The sequence below is a fragment of the Cottoperca gobio genome, chromosome 13, assembly GCF_900634415.1.
Source record: "Cottoperca gobio chromosome 13, fCotGob3.1, whole genome shotgun sequence".
Lineage (NCBI taxonomy): Eukaryota > Metazoa > Chordata > Actinopteri > Perciformes > Bovichtidae > Cottoperca > Cottoperca gobio.
In genome coordinates this window covers 17,833,407-17,848,388 of record NC_041367.1, presented here as the reverse complement: position 1 = coordinate 17,848,388, position 14,982 = coordinate 17,833,407, and the positions used below count along the sequence as shown (strand labels likewise).

At 38.7% G+C, this 14,982-nt stretch overlaps 1 protein-coding gene across 1 annotated transcript in view; it reads right to left on the bottom strand.

Annotated features, from left to right (window-relative positions):
* Positions 1–14,266, bottom strand: part of tenm4 (teneurin transmembrane protein 4) — a 141,786-nt gene extending 127,520 nt beyond the window's left edge. Inside the window, 1 exon segment of the mRNA XM_029445930.1 lies at positions 14,134–14,266. The gene's annotated coding sequence lies outside the window, so the exon portion shown is untranslated.
* Positions 14,267–14,982: the final 716 nt, after the last annotated feature.

Sequence of the window (14,982 nt, the reverse complement as noted above, 5' to 3'; positions counted from 1 at the left end):
TGGAGAAATGTAAACATATTTTACAGCCACCTTTCAAGCCTACAGGGGGTGAGGGTTTGATTTTCACAGAGTCATTTGTGTAATTTGAACCTGCATAACTAAAGACTGTGCATTTAAAGTAATACTTTTGAAGCATTAAACTCTCTGATTAACTGCATGCATACCCTGGTGCAATAACAATCTAATGGTATGTTATGCTAAAGTACAATTTATGAAAACAAATTCATAGCGATGTTATATATATATATATATATATATATATATATATATATATACCTGAATATCTTAAAAAATAGCATGGAAGCAGTTGTTCACTTTATTCAACTGGCAGGTAAAACAATCTATCACCTCGTGCATCGTAACACCTGGGTGCTCAGCGAGATACAGAGCCTTGTAAAATCATTCTGCTCTGTCAACACAAGGAAATGTCAGTACATTTCTCAAAGTGAGATGTTCTTCAACTGTATTTTCTTAACATATATTTTAGATGACATTGCTTTACACTTTTAACTAACATGTCACAATGTACTATTGTGAGCAATATTTTTCCATAAATACATACATTGAGGCTGTTAAAAAGATGTGTGTGTCCTAAAATAGCTCAAATTGAAGTAAATAATATGCCAGCTTTCCCAAACACATTAGGATGAATTCTCTGGGAGAAAAAAACTAGAGGGAAAAAAACATTGATTGTCAGCAACACTGTTTTTATTCCATTTCACTAAATAAAGATAGGCTGGTAAAGACCCTTAGGCCTGTTTGAATTGCCTCCTGCTCCAGCTCTGTCATGTCTTCGTCAAGACGCTGAGGTACAAATTAGACACAAAGTTTATAAGCTGCCCTTTCTCAGTTTCTCTTGCTCTTTCTTTTCATCACTTATTTTTACTCAGTTGCACACACACACACACACAAATATACAGACAAAAGCACTATGATGTGAAAACTTTGAAGCTGGTTGTGTTTCAAAATATTTAAACATGCTATTTGAACAGAACGGAATAGAGCCGGTGTATTTTTACTACTATACAATACATGAGATTGATTTTGTTTTTAGATAATTAAATTGTATCTGGGTCACTTATAAAAACTTAGGTTTTTTACAAAGCAGAATGCAATGCAGCAACATACTGTACATCCAGGGTGTTTTGAGCAAGAGGCCAGTCTCTCACTTTTGACTGTCTGGCTCTGCTATTGCCACCTGGTCTGGCTCACTCTTCATACTAACCCACATCAGAACTTTGCAGCAGAAGTTTGAAAAGTAGCTGATGATATGCAACTATAATATTGTTTTTCCAGTGGTTTGATATTGCACACTTCAGCGCCACACTTAATTCTATTTGTACTGCATCGTCACAGCAGGGGGTCACCATGCTGACGCACAACCCAACAGTCCTGCATTGGAGAAGGGCCAAGCCATTGTGGGTTCCTGCCATCAACCAAATTGTGTGGACGTCATGGAGAACTGATTGGAACAGCATGTCGAAGTTTTCTATAAGAGTAAAGGATTCAAAATAAAAGCCCCCCACTGGAGAACCACTTTTCATTAGAAAATATACAAATGGTGTGTATTTTAGTTTACAATATACAATAATCCAAATAGGCAGATTAAGATAATTAAAGAGAGAATATTTTATAAAATAACAAGTGTTCCCTGGTGCGGTCATTCTGTGTTCAGCATAAGGAATAAAAGACTTCTTATATATGAACACAATAGAGTAGAAGTGCTGCTGGGTAATGACACACGGGTGAGCTTGTGATCTGCTTCTTTATTTCTGAAGCGTTCATTGCACGGATAGAATAAGGTCCCAAAAACATACAAAATGCAAGTCTCCTTAAAAAAAAGTAGATGTTCTGGCTGGCCTTTGGAACACTAAATCAATGGCCAGACGGGAGCAGCTCAAACTCTGACTGGTGGATGTGAGGTAGCTGTTGCAGTTATACCTTCCTGTGTACAGCACTTTCAAAGATATTGCAAAGTTGTTTCTGTGACCTGCCAGTCACCTTCTCTGCAATACTTACAATCTAGGAAAGCTTGTTTTGGCTTTTTGCACTCCAGTTGCCGTACCATACATGTTATCTTAAATGATGAATTGCTTTCAACCAGGTTTCTGTACGTCATGTCAAGAATGTGTTGGCTCACGTGGAAGCTCTACAGCGTCCTGATTAAAAACAATCACTGATTTTCTCTCTCGCAATTTCTTGTTGGTGGATAAATATAAATATTGCCATTGACATAAGGAATAAAAGAAACAACACAGCTACACTTGCAGCGGTAACAGGAAGAAGTGCAGAGACTTAGGGTAGTTTGGACAAACCTAATCTTCATCACATCACCAAAGTAAGCAGTCTCCTGCCCTTTTTGTGGAAACAATGGCAGTGCTGCGTCCGCATTGTGATCACGGTTGCTCATTACCTGACACAGTACAGGATTCCAGCCTGATGGATATCTGCCATTAGATCCACAAGAATGTTTAGAATGGAGAGAGGGTACACTAGAACAATGGACTTAACATTTAATGTGGCCATGTTTTCCGTTAACAGCTGCTTTGCCATAGTTTGTGCAATCCAGGAATTATTTTTGATATTTTTACTATGAAAGAAAATCTCCAGTCTTGACTCACTCAGTACAAAGAATATATCTGAGAATGGAAAACTGCATGTTGCTATAATTGACACACAAGCGTTTATTTTCAGTGTAAAAGCAAGGACTGGCATAGGTAACATTAGAAATTGTTCTCCCCTTCTGTTTGTGTACGGCATGTACTGTATGTACTACTGTGTAGCCCATTTGGAATTGCTTGCCTAGACAACTTGTCAATGTAAATATTCCCTGAGCTTTTGACCTGCTGTGTAGTCAGCTGTCATGATTCAGTGAGGTTTTTCATCATCCATAAAAAGGACCACAAATAGTTGGTCTGGTCAAATGTTAGCGTACCACTTACTGGGCTACCTTAATGATTGCTTATATGAATTATACTACAGTGTTACAGTCTTATTGTGCAACATGTTTGACAGTGGATGCCTTAAAATAAATGGCTTATTCCAAAGACGACACATACAACAACCTAGTTACAAAGAGCCATGTATGCAATTTTTACTTTACATCAAAGCCACATTAGCAAATTGATATCTGAATGGAGTAAAAATAAGATGTTATTGGGATTTTAATATTAATACAGGTAAACTGCCTTACATGTGTTAACTTTACCGTTTTTCTTATCTGTTTTCTTTTAACTGAAATGTAGCAACCTGATTTCAGGCCAGAGGGATAAATGAAAAAATAACTTTTAGAACCAAAAAGATTTTTGTCAACTAATTAACTCCCTCATCTTGAATCTTAAGTGCACTGCTTAACATCAAAGCTGCTCAGTTTTACACCTTACCACACAGGAATGATCTCCTCAGTGCTGTGAAATGCCGTTAAATACAAAGGCTTTGGATACCATAAGCCGAGAGAGCATGGCTTCTGCATAATGGTTGCCATGTTGAAGCCATGTCTGTAAAAGCAACAGTTTATTCTTTGGATAAGGGCGAAAATATCATGTCCGCATGCAATTTATAGTGGTCACACTGGGGGAATAACTAACTAGGCTGTTATAGACCATTAAAGACAATTTCATTCGGTTCTGTAATATGAATGTGTGATCAGAATGTAAAAAAACATTTTTATAAAGAATGTATAGACTAGAGACCATCTTGTGATGGGATCAAACTCGGCTTTCATTTTGATCTCAACTACACACCTGGAAAGTTTCTTGTTAAGTTGTGACGCAGAGACAACATCTGCCCACAGACGTACAGACACATAAAAACCAGGCAAAGTACTCAAAACTGCTTCTACGGTAGTTCCCTCCAGAACCACATTTTGACATGATGACGCACGCACACACACGCACACACACGCACACACACGCACACGCACACACACACGCACACGCACACACACACACACACACACACACACACACACACACGTAATGTACTGCAGTTTGGTTTGGCTAGGTTACATTTGCATTCATTGTTTGGGGGAAACAAACTGTTTAAAGAGATGAGCTCCGTCTAAAAGCAGCTCCACATATGACCTCAAGACATAGAGTACTGTAAATTTGATGCACCCAGGATTCTGTTTTAGAGACAATGACAAAGCTAATTAAATTGTTTGACAGTTGGGTGAAAAGTTTGACTAACTCGTTGACGTCACAAACAAATATGCAATTGTTTTCAACCGACAAAGAACCAGATGAACCTGAACGAAAAACAAAAAGGAAGTTTATGAAGTGCTACTGTTGACATGCACAGAAGCAACAAAAGATAATAAACAAACAAAGCAACTTCATCTTTCTTTAACCACACTATATATCGAGTTTGTATTATTTTGATATAACAACCATTCGAATATGTATTAAATACATGATATGCCACCTAATGTATCCTGCCACACAATTTGAGGACAATGCTACTAAGCCAGAATCGTCCTGGTGGACTTCTTCTGATTAATGCATGTTACTAAAATAGCTTCCAGATTTGGATGGAAGCCATTAACAACAGCACCATTACAAATTAAAGAACAATCAAAAGGGACGGATAATCGAGATAAGTGACATGAGTTGAGGCAGACACTTGACTAAGTCAAGGTGAGTAATGTGGAACAACCCATATACGTCAGGTCTCAAAAGTTGCTTTTCTGACCTTTAAGGCAGAAATGCAACGCTATGGTATCCTAATTTCTGACCTTTTTTTCTATTATTGGCTACAGAACTGTGCCTCTGAGTCTGGCCCCGTTTTGTTTTGTGCACTAACATTTCGGCAGGCTGGAGGTAATGCCATAACTGGAGCCTAAAGAAAGCTTCATTTGAAACATTTAAAACATCTGAAACAACATAAACATTTTTATGATTATCAATATAATGTTTTTCCTTTCATGGATGGTTCTGAATTTGTTGTTTTCAACTCTCACACAGAAACAACACCTCCATGTACTGCAGATCATGAAAGAAATACAAACAAAGCAAGCTCTCTACACCTATTAACAAGCCAAAACACTGTGTTGCTGCTTAATCTCCACATGCAACAAGTGCATCTTGGCAGAACAATGTCAGCAGCAGCCAAAACCTTCTTTGTCTGTCTACATTGTTGCTTCCATTAGTCTTCCAGCTACTGTAGTTTGGATAAACAAGCCAGTGAGAGATTCAAGTACTCTGATTGCAAGAAAAGTAAAAAGACGCATTTGTGAAAATAGGTCAGACATGAGGTTACTCGTCAGAATCCAAAAACATTTGTGTGAAAGAAATAGGAACATTTAGTAATAAGATTGATTTTTAAACAATGCCAAGACTACATGAAAGTTTACAGTTTCTTAAATGTAATCAGCACATCTTACATTTCTTTACAGCTATCTCCCAATGCATGCAACATTGATCAGTTGTGTGACTGCATTTTGTTATGGGAGTGACTGAAAAATAAATAGATAAACAAAACATAAAACCCACCCGAGGTAGTTTTCTGGGTCACAACTTTGTAAAGAGAGGTCAGGAGCCTCAGCTTCTGTTTTTAGTAAAGTCATTTCAGATTTGAAAAATGAGGCCTGTCACTAAATGTCATCTTCCCGCCTCTTTGTCATCTCATCATTCTTTTCACAACTTGTCACATTGAAGCCCAGTCTGTGACATGAGCAAACTGATAGCTTCCTTCCAGGCAGGCTAGTAGGCTTTATTAATATTTATAGAATAACAGCTTAAGGCCAGGCCCCTTGAGAGCTATCACTCCACTTTGCTGCCTAACACTTGCAAAATATATTGACAAATCCTTTCCAGCACTCCTTTGCCCCTGAAAACCTCCTTATGCAGGTGTGCAGCAGGTTTGAAGAATGTGTCAGTTTTATGCAAAAACAAAGAAAATACTTTTACTTGAATATGATTTAATAATCATGAATCATGATGGCGTGTCAAGGCATAGCCAGCTAGTCTGAGACAAAGTTTGAACCAGGACCTTCAAAGTGCAGAAAGAATCCTCTCATGTCGCTTGTCTCTTGTCAAACATAAACACTTGTAAACCTGACCCTTGACGTAAAGTGACATGCATATGGATATAATCAAATGGGGATAGTTTCCTTTGTGAGAGGCAATCAGATTACTTGGATTAGGAAAAACAAAATACAGACCGCAAAATTATTTCATCACTCTTTTTCCCAAATGAACGTTTCCAGAGACATCGTCATGCTACAGGCAGACTATACTGTCCCATGGTGTCGTAGTTAGTGCAGCATATTCACCAAGTGTACTTTGATGATCAACATTATTGATGATTAACATACCATCCCGCTGCAAATCCAGATGACACATAAAAAAGGGTAAAAGAGAAATGAACTTCACAAAAAAGTATCTCTTTAATCATAGCTAAATGAAATAAACTACAGTTTTAGAAGCATATAACATTAAGTTTGAAGACAAGGCACATGTTGACAGAAACTTTCAAAAAACAAAAATCTCTGATCTGAAAATGTTTTCATGTCTTAAGAGGGTCTTAATCAGTGAGGAGTATGATAAGCTTCTAAATATATTTCACCTTCCCTTTAATGTAGCCCTAAATTGCTATCCTTTTAAATGCCTCTGTCATAGAAATCAGATCTTACACTCACGGCAACAAATTAGCGTGAGATCAGACAAGAATTCAAGCACTGTGAATTTAAACCTTACAGTAGGTCTGTAATACCGAAGAGTACAATTTTAGTAGGCCTCCACCAGTCATGCCTAAGATTGGCTAACATTTTCATGATGCCTACTATGAATTATGAAAGGCTTGAAAGCCTAGAACCAAATACATCCATAGTCATTAATGTATTACTGTATGAATGTATAAAAATTGCATGTTGTTTGTCCATCTATTGTAACCACTGTCACAACCATTAAATGACCTCCAGATTAAAGGGGGGGGGGGGGGGGGGGGGTTGTATGTATGATTACATACATTTAAAAAAGCAAGATACATAACGTGGTGGTGATCCAAACATTCATGAGTTCCCTTTGTTAATCAAACACAGCTATGCGTATGGCAACAACTACAGAAAGTTCAGATCATGAATAAAACAGCTTTATTTCATTGGGGTTATTTACTCAATTAGAAAAGAATATAGACGGCTGAAACAGTCAGAGTTCAGCATTGACCGGATGTCATCCATGTTTGGTTCAGACAGGACATCCTTCAAGACACAGTTTGGCACTTGAGCTTTTCACATCAGGGTAGTAATAAGACCTGCAACATGTATTTTGAATAGAAACCATGAATGCAATACCCGATTTTAAAATGAGTGCATATAGCATAACAGTACTGCTAAAAACAAAGACATCATGGCAGTTTATTAAACACACTACTCACTGCTGTGAAAGGGGAAAATGTCACATTCACAACTCAGTATGAGAAGATCAGTAGATATTCATTTGTATGAGCTGCACCCACTCCCCTAAACATCCTTATATTGTTTTGAATATAAGTAAGGTTGCATTATCATAAACTTATTATAAAAAAAAACTTTTTTAAAAGCCTGATAGTTCTGTAGCAATATTATCATTCAAAACATTACAAAGCCATAATGACTGCAGCCTTACTGTATACTGCTTTTCCAACTGTAAATCACTGGGGTTTAATTACCTGCAAATTAACTGCCGTTTCACTATCTTGCATAAGATTATCCAGGTCATGATGAAATGCCACTAGGGAGGCTGTTCTGATGGGAGGATTCAAAGATGCAGAAAATATAAGATGCCACTGATAGCTGCGAGGAACGTAACGCCTGCCAGCTAAATCACACTTATAATGTGACCTTCAGAAACTGTAAGGACATCTTATTATTACTGTCACTCTTTTGTGTTGATTGTTTTTAGTTGAACATGGGTGGAAGTTTAGTCATCAAATTACTGGCTTCTGTATCTGCTGTCCACAGCTGAAGCAGGCCACAGTATGTACACAACAAGCCGAGTGGGTCAATTTGCTGCAGTGCATTTGACTGTTGTGGTTTGAAACACATTGACCCGACAGTTGGGCAGAGTCAGTCTGCGAGCAGTAGTTGGTAGCAGTTTTAAATGGTCAGCCTCAATTTCTCTCCATCAGTGGAGAGTGTTTTAGTGCATGATGGGCAATCAAACATAAAGGTTTATAAGGCCAGCAAATTCTGCTCGATTAGAGCAAATCTTTTGACAATGTTTACTTTGACATTACATTTTTGGAAGTTCTGTTAACTGGCTGCCACACCTCTCCATTTTATTTGCACATTTGTAAACAATTTCACTCGCATATTTGAGCAAAATCTGCCAAACACCAACGTCTTTTTCATTTGTCACACTTTGCTGTGCTATTATGATTTAGCTAGCCTCATCAACATTGATTTATGTCTCTTTGGTGTATGTAAACTACTACTTCAGAGAATTTGGGGATATGCTAAGAGAGCAATGTTGGCACTACTAAGTGCACCTGGTCCTGTAAAATGGCCTCATGTTATTTGGCTGTTAACAACCATGCAAGGCAACCATCAGATCTAATTACCCTCCTGAGGTGGCTGCCCATCCCATTACTGGTCCAGAACCATATTTAAAAGTGGGAAAGAGATACTGTCAGTCGAAGGCACAGTTATGCTTTCTACCTCCAAACCTCCTCTGATGTATGAAAAAGATTCAAAGACAACTAATCAGACCATTTTACTTGTTTTGGCCGCATACATGTAGCAGTATTACGTGCTGTAAACAATGCACAGCACTGTGTGTTTGTATTTCTGCAGCCCTGTTAAACGTACCAGCTCTGTGAATTTCAAAGATGGAGCTTTTCTTTAAAGACTGTGGAGAAGGGACTGTCGAACAACTGCCTTTGCTAAGTGCATCTACAGTTTCTTTAACCACTGTTCAATTTTCATTTTCACAACTGCCCCTCTAACCACTCGCATCTAAAATTCAGACGCATGTGTTCCACTAAATCTGCTTCCTTTGAGTTATCTGGTGGTTGCCGGTGAGAACTCGCCCTTCAAATTGTAAAAGAAAATGCTAAGGTCTTTTCTGACTTGTTTGTCTAAGATTTCATACGTCTGAGAGAATGCCCTTTAGACATTATTACTATTATTATTACACACACATAATTCTGAGCATTCCCAGAGTAAATGTTGTATCATGAAATGCTGATCTTTGTGTCACATACAAAAACAGGCAATAGACCTACAAGTAGCCAACTGCAGCCAATAAAGAAGTTGCAAACAACCTCTGTTTAAAGGTTCAGTGTGTAAAATATGCCAATGTTTAAACTTAAAACATTAAAACAATTAACTAACATTATTAACAGAATGTAAAGAGTGTTGACGTTATGTATTGGGTTGCAGAGATATCTACTGAATGATAACTGACTAGCTGCGCTTCGTCCAGTCCTGTAATACCACTTGTTCCTCTAGAGGCGATACCACTGTAGCTCCAGTCTGCCCTCAGTACAGAGGGAGAAGAAGTATTATTACATTACAGGTCATTTAGCAGACGCTCTTATCCAGAGCGACTTACAGTGAACTAAGTACAGGGACAGTCCACCTGGAGCAACTTAAGGCAGCTTAAGTACCTTGCTCAGGGGCACAATGGTGGCAGCCCTGGTATTAAACTCACAGCCTTCCAGTGTTCTGTTTGGAAGGTGTACCACCATCACCACCACATGAGACACTATGCTCTCCAGTATCTGCATCTTTGGATTTAGACCAATAAACAAACTAACACGTTGTTACACGGACTACAGTCCCCGGTTAACAATAGTGTCCCAGTAAACACATATGGATGGACGTCACAATTATAAGACAGCAGTGTTCTTTGACCGGCTCTCAGAGTTTCAGCAGTTTGGTAGAAATTTGCGTATTATTGCCGACTGACTGACTGACAGGCATTACACAGGAGTAAATGCAATTCACAATATATAGAATCAATCAGAATACAATAAATATGTCAAACTACTAAAATATAAACATAGAGATTGTATGGACCCAGTTTAGAGGTGAAAATACTGCCCCCTATTTCTTTGGAGCAGGTGGCTCGGAATTACACATTGAACCGTTAATTAACCTTTTCTTCGTCCTTCACAAAATGAAATCCAGTGTTTGGATTTAAAAAACATATTTTCAGACCTCAGACAATATTGAATGCAAGTCTGGCAACTGATGAGAAATGTTACTTCAAAAATATATACAAAAGTGTCTCTTCTGTGTAACGTACACAAAGGACTGTTTGCATTATTAATGTAAGAGAGGCAGGATAAATAAATGAAGTGGGCTTTCCAACAGTAGCCATCACTGTAGATGTGCTCTGACTTTGCTATCCCCCAGCCTACTGAGGATGATGTTTCTGCTCTGTGAAATATTGTAAACTGATCTAAAGTTATATGGGGAGCATAGCAGATTTTAAGAAAAACATGAACAGGATAATGCTCTACTGTGACATTGAGTACACAAGAATATATCAAAGCAGCGTATGTAAGGATAATGAGTACCACACCTGCGGCTTGTCATTAGCTAACACCAATGAGAGTCATCCTAAAAATTGCTACACGCCTACTATGAAATGCTGGATACAAAGGGGAGTCTGTTGCTGTGTGCCCGGGAGGAGAAATACTACACTGTGTCTGGGGGCTCAAGTGAATAATTTTAACCCCAACTTCACTCCTCAAGTACTTTGTTCGAGTGACTTGGACTTTCAGAGCACCAAACAGGTGTAAGCAATTCTCCAAGATAACAGAGACGGTGACAGTCATTACAATTCTAAAACATACGACCAAATCTATATAATGTTCAGATTTCCATCATTGTTTATTAAATGAGACAAAACACAACATTTCGTTTTATCAGGGAATTTGAATGTGTCTTTGACGAACCACTGATATGCTTTCCAATGAACAGAAGTCAGTACAGCGACGTTAAAGAAACAGCAAAGTTAAGTTCTCGACGTTGATATATGAGCTTTGCTCTGCAAAATCACTTTCAGGCTCTCTAGTTATTTAAAAAGTCCTCAGCTTTTGTCTGTCACTTGTAAAAACGCTTTGTGAAAGAACTAAAACACACATATGGCATCAAACAAACAATTTAATTCTATTTTAATACTCAGGTCAGGTCTAAAATGGATACACAAATAACTGTTGTCACAATGATGCAACATATAAAGCAAAAACAAAGAGATTTCTTGTAACGATGCATTAATCTGAGGTTTCTGTAATATACCTGTGTGTAGGGGCAACTGTAATAAGGAAAAACATAATGACTATCCACAAAGAAAAACTGCCTTGCAACAATCAGTTGAACACTTGGTAACACCACATGCTTTTGATTTCTGCAGTGTTCTCAACTTATCACATAAAGTATGGAGCTGTGCGGGCAACATTTGAATTAGGGGGTTTTGTGTGGAAGTGTGTGTGGGAGGGGGGGGGGAGGGGGGAAATGCCCTGCTTTCATGTCCAATAAAGTGGTGTAATTGTGACAACTACCCATTAATTCTTTGTGTGATAAATCACAAGATGACAGACTGCAGCTTCAACTAAACATAATGCTCCGGGGCTAGAAAATTCACATCTCCTTTTGTTGCACTCGATGCTGCTACGATGAAAAAGCAGGTACGTAAGGATCACTCACTGTACAAATTAACAGCTAAAAAGGATGCACAACTAACATGTAAATATCAAATATAGTAGTTTGTACTCAACAGGCACAGAGATCAATTGAATTGTAAGGTTTTCTGTAGCGCAAAGCAGGTAAATGCTGCTTTGCTGATTATCTTTAATTTTCAATTAACAGGACATCATTTATTATGTCATGCTCTTCCCACAGCCACACAAGATCATGGAGAACATAGTGTTCAGCATCCATAGTATCCATTTTCCTCAAAAGCAGCCATCTCCTCCCTAGATGACCGTAGAGTTCTCACAATAATTATTACTTGAAATACACAATATAACCCTAGAAAACTCCAGAGGGACATTTCATTGTTTCCCCTCCGTCATCGTTCTGCACCAGTACACTGCCAACATCAGTTCAAACACAACAATCGCTTATAGAATATAACAAGGTCCAATTGCAACTTACATGTCATCTTCCTTCTTACAGCAATCTGTCCTTTGGAGAATAGCCGTGCGTTCAGTTCACAATGAAACAACAACAAAGGTGAAACGACAAGCAACAGATTTTTCATTTGTGATCACAAAGGGAGGGTTGTTTCCCCTCTTATCATGCAGAGAAGTAGTGCTGAAGCTGCTTCTCAGAGCTCATCAGCACGACAAAGACAACTGGGAGAATGCAGCCTTGTTCTACAAAGGTTAACCTCGACGGGACCTAACAACTTCAGACTTTTCATTTGATAACTCCACCAAACACTTATCACAGAGGATGAAGAGCCCCTGGATTCCCCTGGATTTAACCTCTAATATCTGAGGTCACGCAACCTGCTACGCCCAATGGCGGTACTTGTGAGCTCTGTTATTTGCAATAATCTCCCACATATAGAGAACTGTTTTAATGGTTCTGATGTCTGCACCATGTGCTGGGAAAAGTTTGACTAGTAATACAGACTGAAAATACCCCGATAGTTTTGTTCTTATTTAAAAAATAAATCTCTAAAGCATTCACTTAGATCCATGGCACTTTTTTGATGCCAACTAGTAGATATTTTGTTCCGACACAAATGTGTAAATACTTTTCAGTTTAAGATCAGTTCACCTCGATTTAACATTCTACACAAGTCTAAAGTATACTTTTGTTTATTACAAAAAAAGTATCCAATAATATAAAACACCAATAATCTATATTGGTGGGAAGTAGCGTGAGACCAAAATCTACTACCAGTATAAGTAAGTACTACTCCATCACTACACTCAGAGGTGTGTGTGTGTGTGTGTGTGTGTGTGTGTGTGTGTGTGTGTGTGTGTGTGTGTGTGTGTGTGTTAGTCGTACAACTCGCCCAATCAGAGTACGGAGCTGGTGTAAGCTGTGTGTAGGGCCCCAACAATGACTCCCAGGGGTCCTACTCACGTTTTACTCCCCTAGTCTCAAATGTTTGTGAACTGCTGAACATTAAAATAGGGAGGTTTCTTAAAGTATTTCTCCTAAACTAATTGGTTTGATTGTGCCTCCATGAGATAATGCCGTTTTTAAGGTTCTGTCTCATGAATTTAACAAGATAAAATCGTAACAAAAAAAATAACAAATCAAATTATGGTTCATCTTAAATTAATTTAAATATGAATTTAATAGTGGGAATATAGTTAGTTAATGATTTATTATTAGTTTTAATGTTGTTAAAACCACATTTGTGAATGTTATTATTTTATTATTATGCTGTAGCAAAACTATCAGCTATGCAGTTTTCCCTAAGCCTTACCAAGCATTTCTGCATTTAAAACAGCACACACATACACAATCCACTTGGTACTGCTACCACACTATAGAGGCTACAACAAAGTTGAATATGGACTCACCTGTATAAAAAACGGGAGGGGGCTACAGTCCCAAACCCAACCTAACAAATCTACATTTCCTTTTCTACGCCTTTGAATAAAAACAAACGCGTTTATAGTAATGTAACTCGCAGCTCATTCAGACAGTTATAGAAGACAAGGTATGTGCACATATTTAGTCTTCATACAGCAAGGCACTTTAACCTACCTCTGAATTCAGAAAGCAAGTCCTTATCTGTCTTCATCCGTTATGTATGTACCTATCTCACATCATTTAGGACGCGCTGCAGCCATTCCTATTCCTGAGCCTGCTCTGAAAGGCAACTGAGGACTTTTTGATCCCTTACCTAGCTATCACGTTCACACAGTACGATGTTGCGGCGGTCTACAAACCTTTTAGGCTGCTTAAAACCCGAGGAGCAGGTAGCCTACCGTGCTGCACCGTTCACAAAGCACCGTCAATCTCTCCCTGTCCGAGGTATAACGTGCGTGGCAAATGGGCAGATTTGTAAAAAGACAACATAAACACAAAATACAAAAAATAACACATCCGTCTGTAGTGAAACTGATCGCGGCTCCCTACAGTAGTTCTCCGTATGCGCTCCGCTACTGCATGATGCTTGTGTGCAGCTGTCTGTATTTTTTCTGCAACACTGGCAAAAATCTCAGTAAAATGAACCTTACCATTCTGAAGACACGTCCAATGTAGCAGGCCAGTCCCGTTGACAATTCACAAATATAGTCTGAGATGCCCCCAAAAAGCCCTTATGCTTCTACTTCGTCTCCTTCTCCTTCTCCTTCTCTCCCTTTCGTTTTGATAGTACCCAGAGCAGGCGAGTGTATTTCCACTGTGCACGACACGGTACGGCAGAAAAGAAAAAAAAAATCCGCCTCCTCCTCCTTCTGCTGTTCCAAGGTGCTGCTGCTGCTTACAGCGCTCTCAGAGAGGCACACATGGACGAGAGAGGCAGCCGTCCAATTCACCCATTAGCATGCAGACCTAATTGAACGCCGTGAAAATCCTACGGGAGAAATATGTGAAATAGTCCCCGGACACACAGTGGGAGATAGGGTGACACGCCAGCCGCTGTGCTGGGGAATGACAAGCTGCGTGGTCCCTCACGATTTACAATTACGAGTTTAGAGCAGAGATGAGTGTGCGACTGTGCGTGGTCGCCCCCTTCGGTACTAAGTCATAGTCCCTTTCAAATATCTGCGTGTTTCTGTTTTCCTCTCCGTTTTTTCTCCTCTTAAATAATAGCAATCATAATAATCCTATAGGGAATTACAATTTGTAAACGTTATTAACCTTCTACACATTATTTTGTATCTTTTTCCTACCATACATGGAAGGCCTTTCCATTCATGTAAATAAGGATGAACAAATTGGGGGGACAAAACATTTAACCAGTGGGGGCTTCCACACATACGGAAAAGTAAGTCTAAAGTATGACTGATGTCCTCCTTAATCGAAATTATGATTTAGTATTACATCATTCTTACTAATTATTAGATCATTACACTAAGTCATGA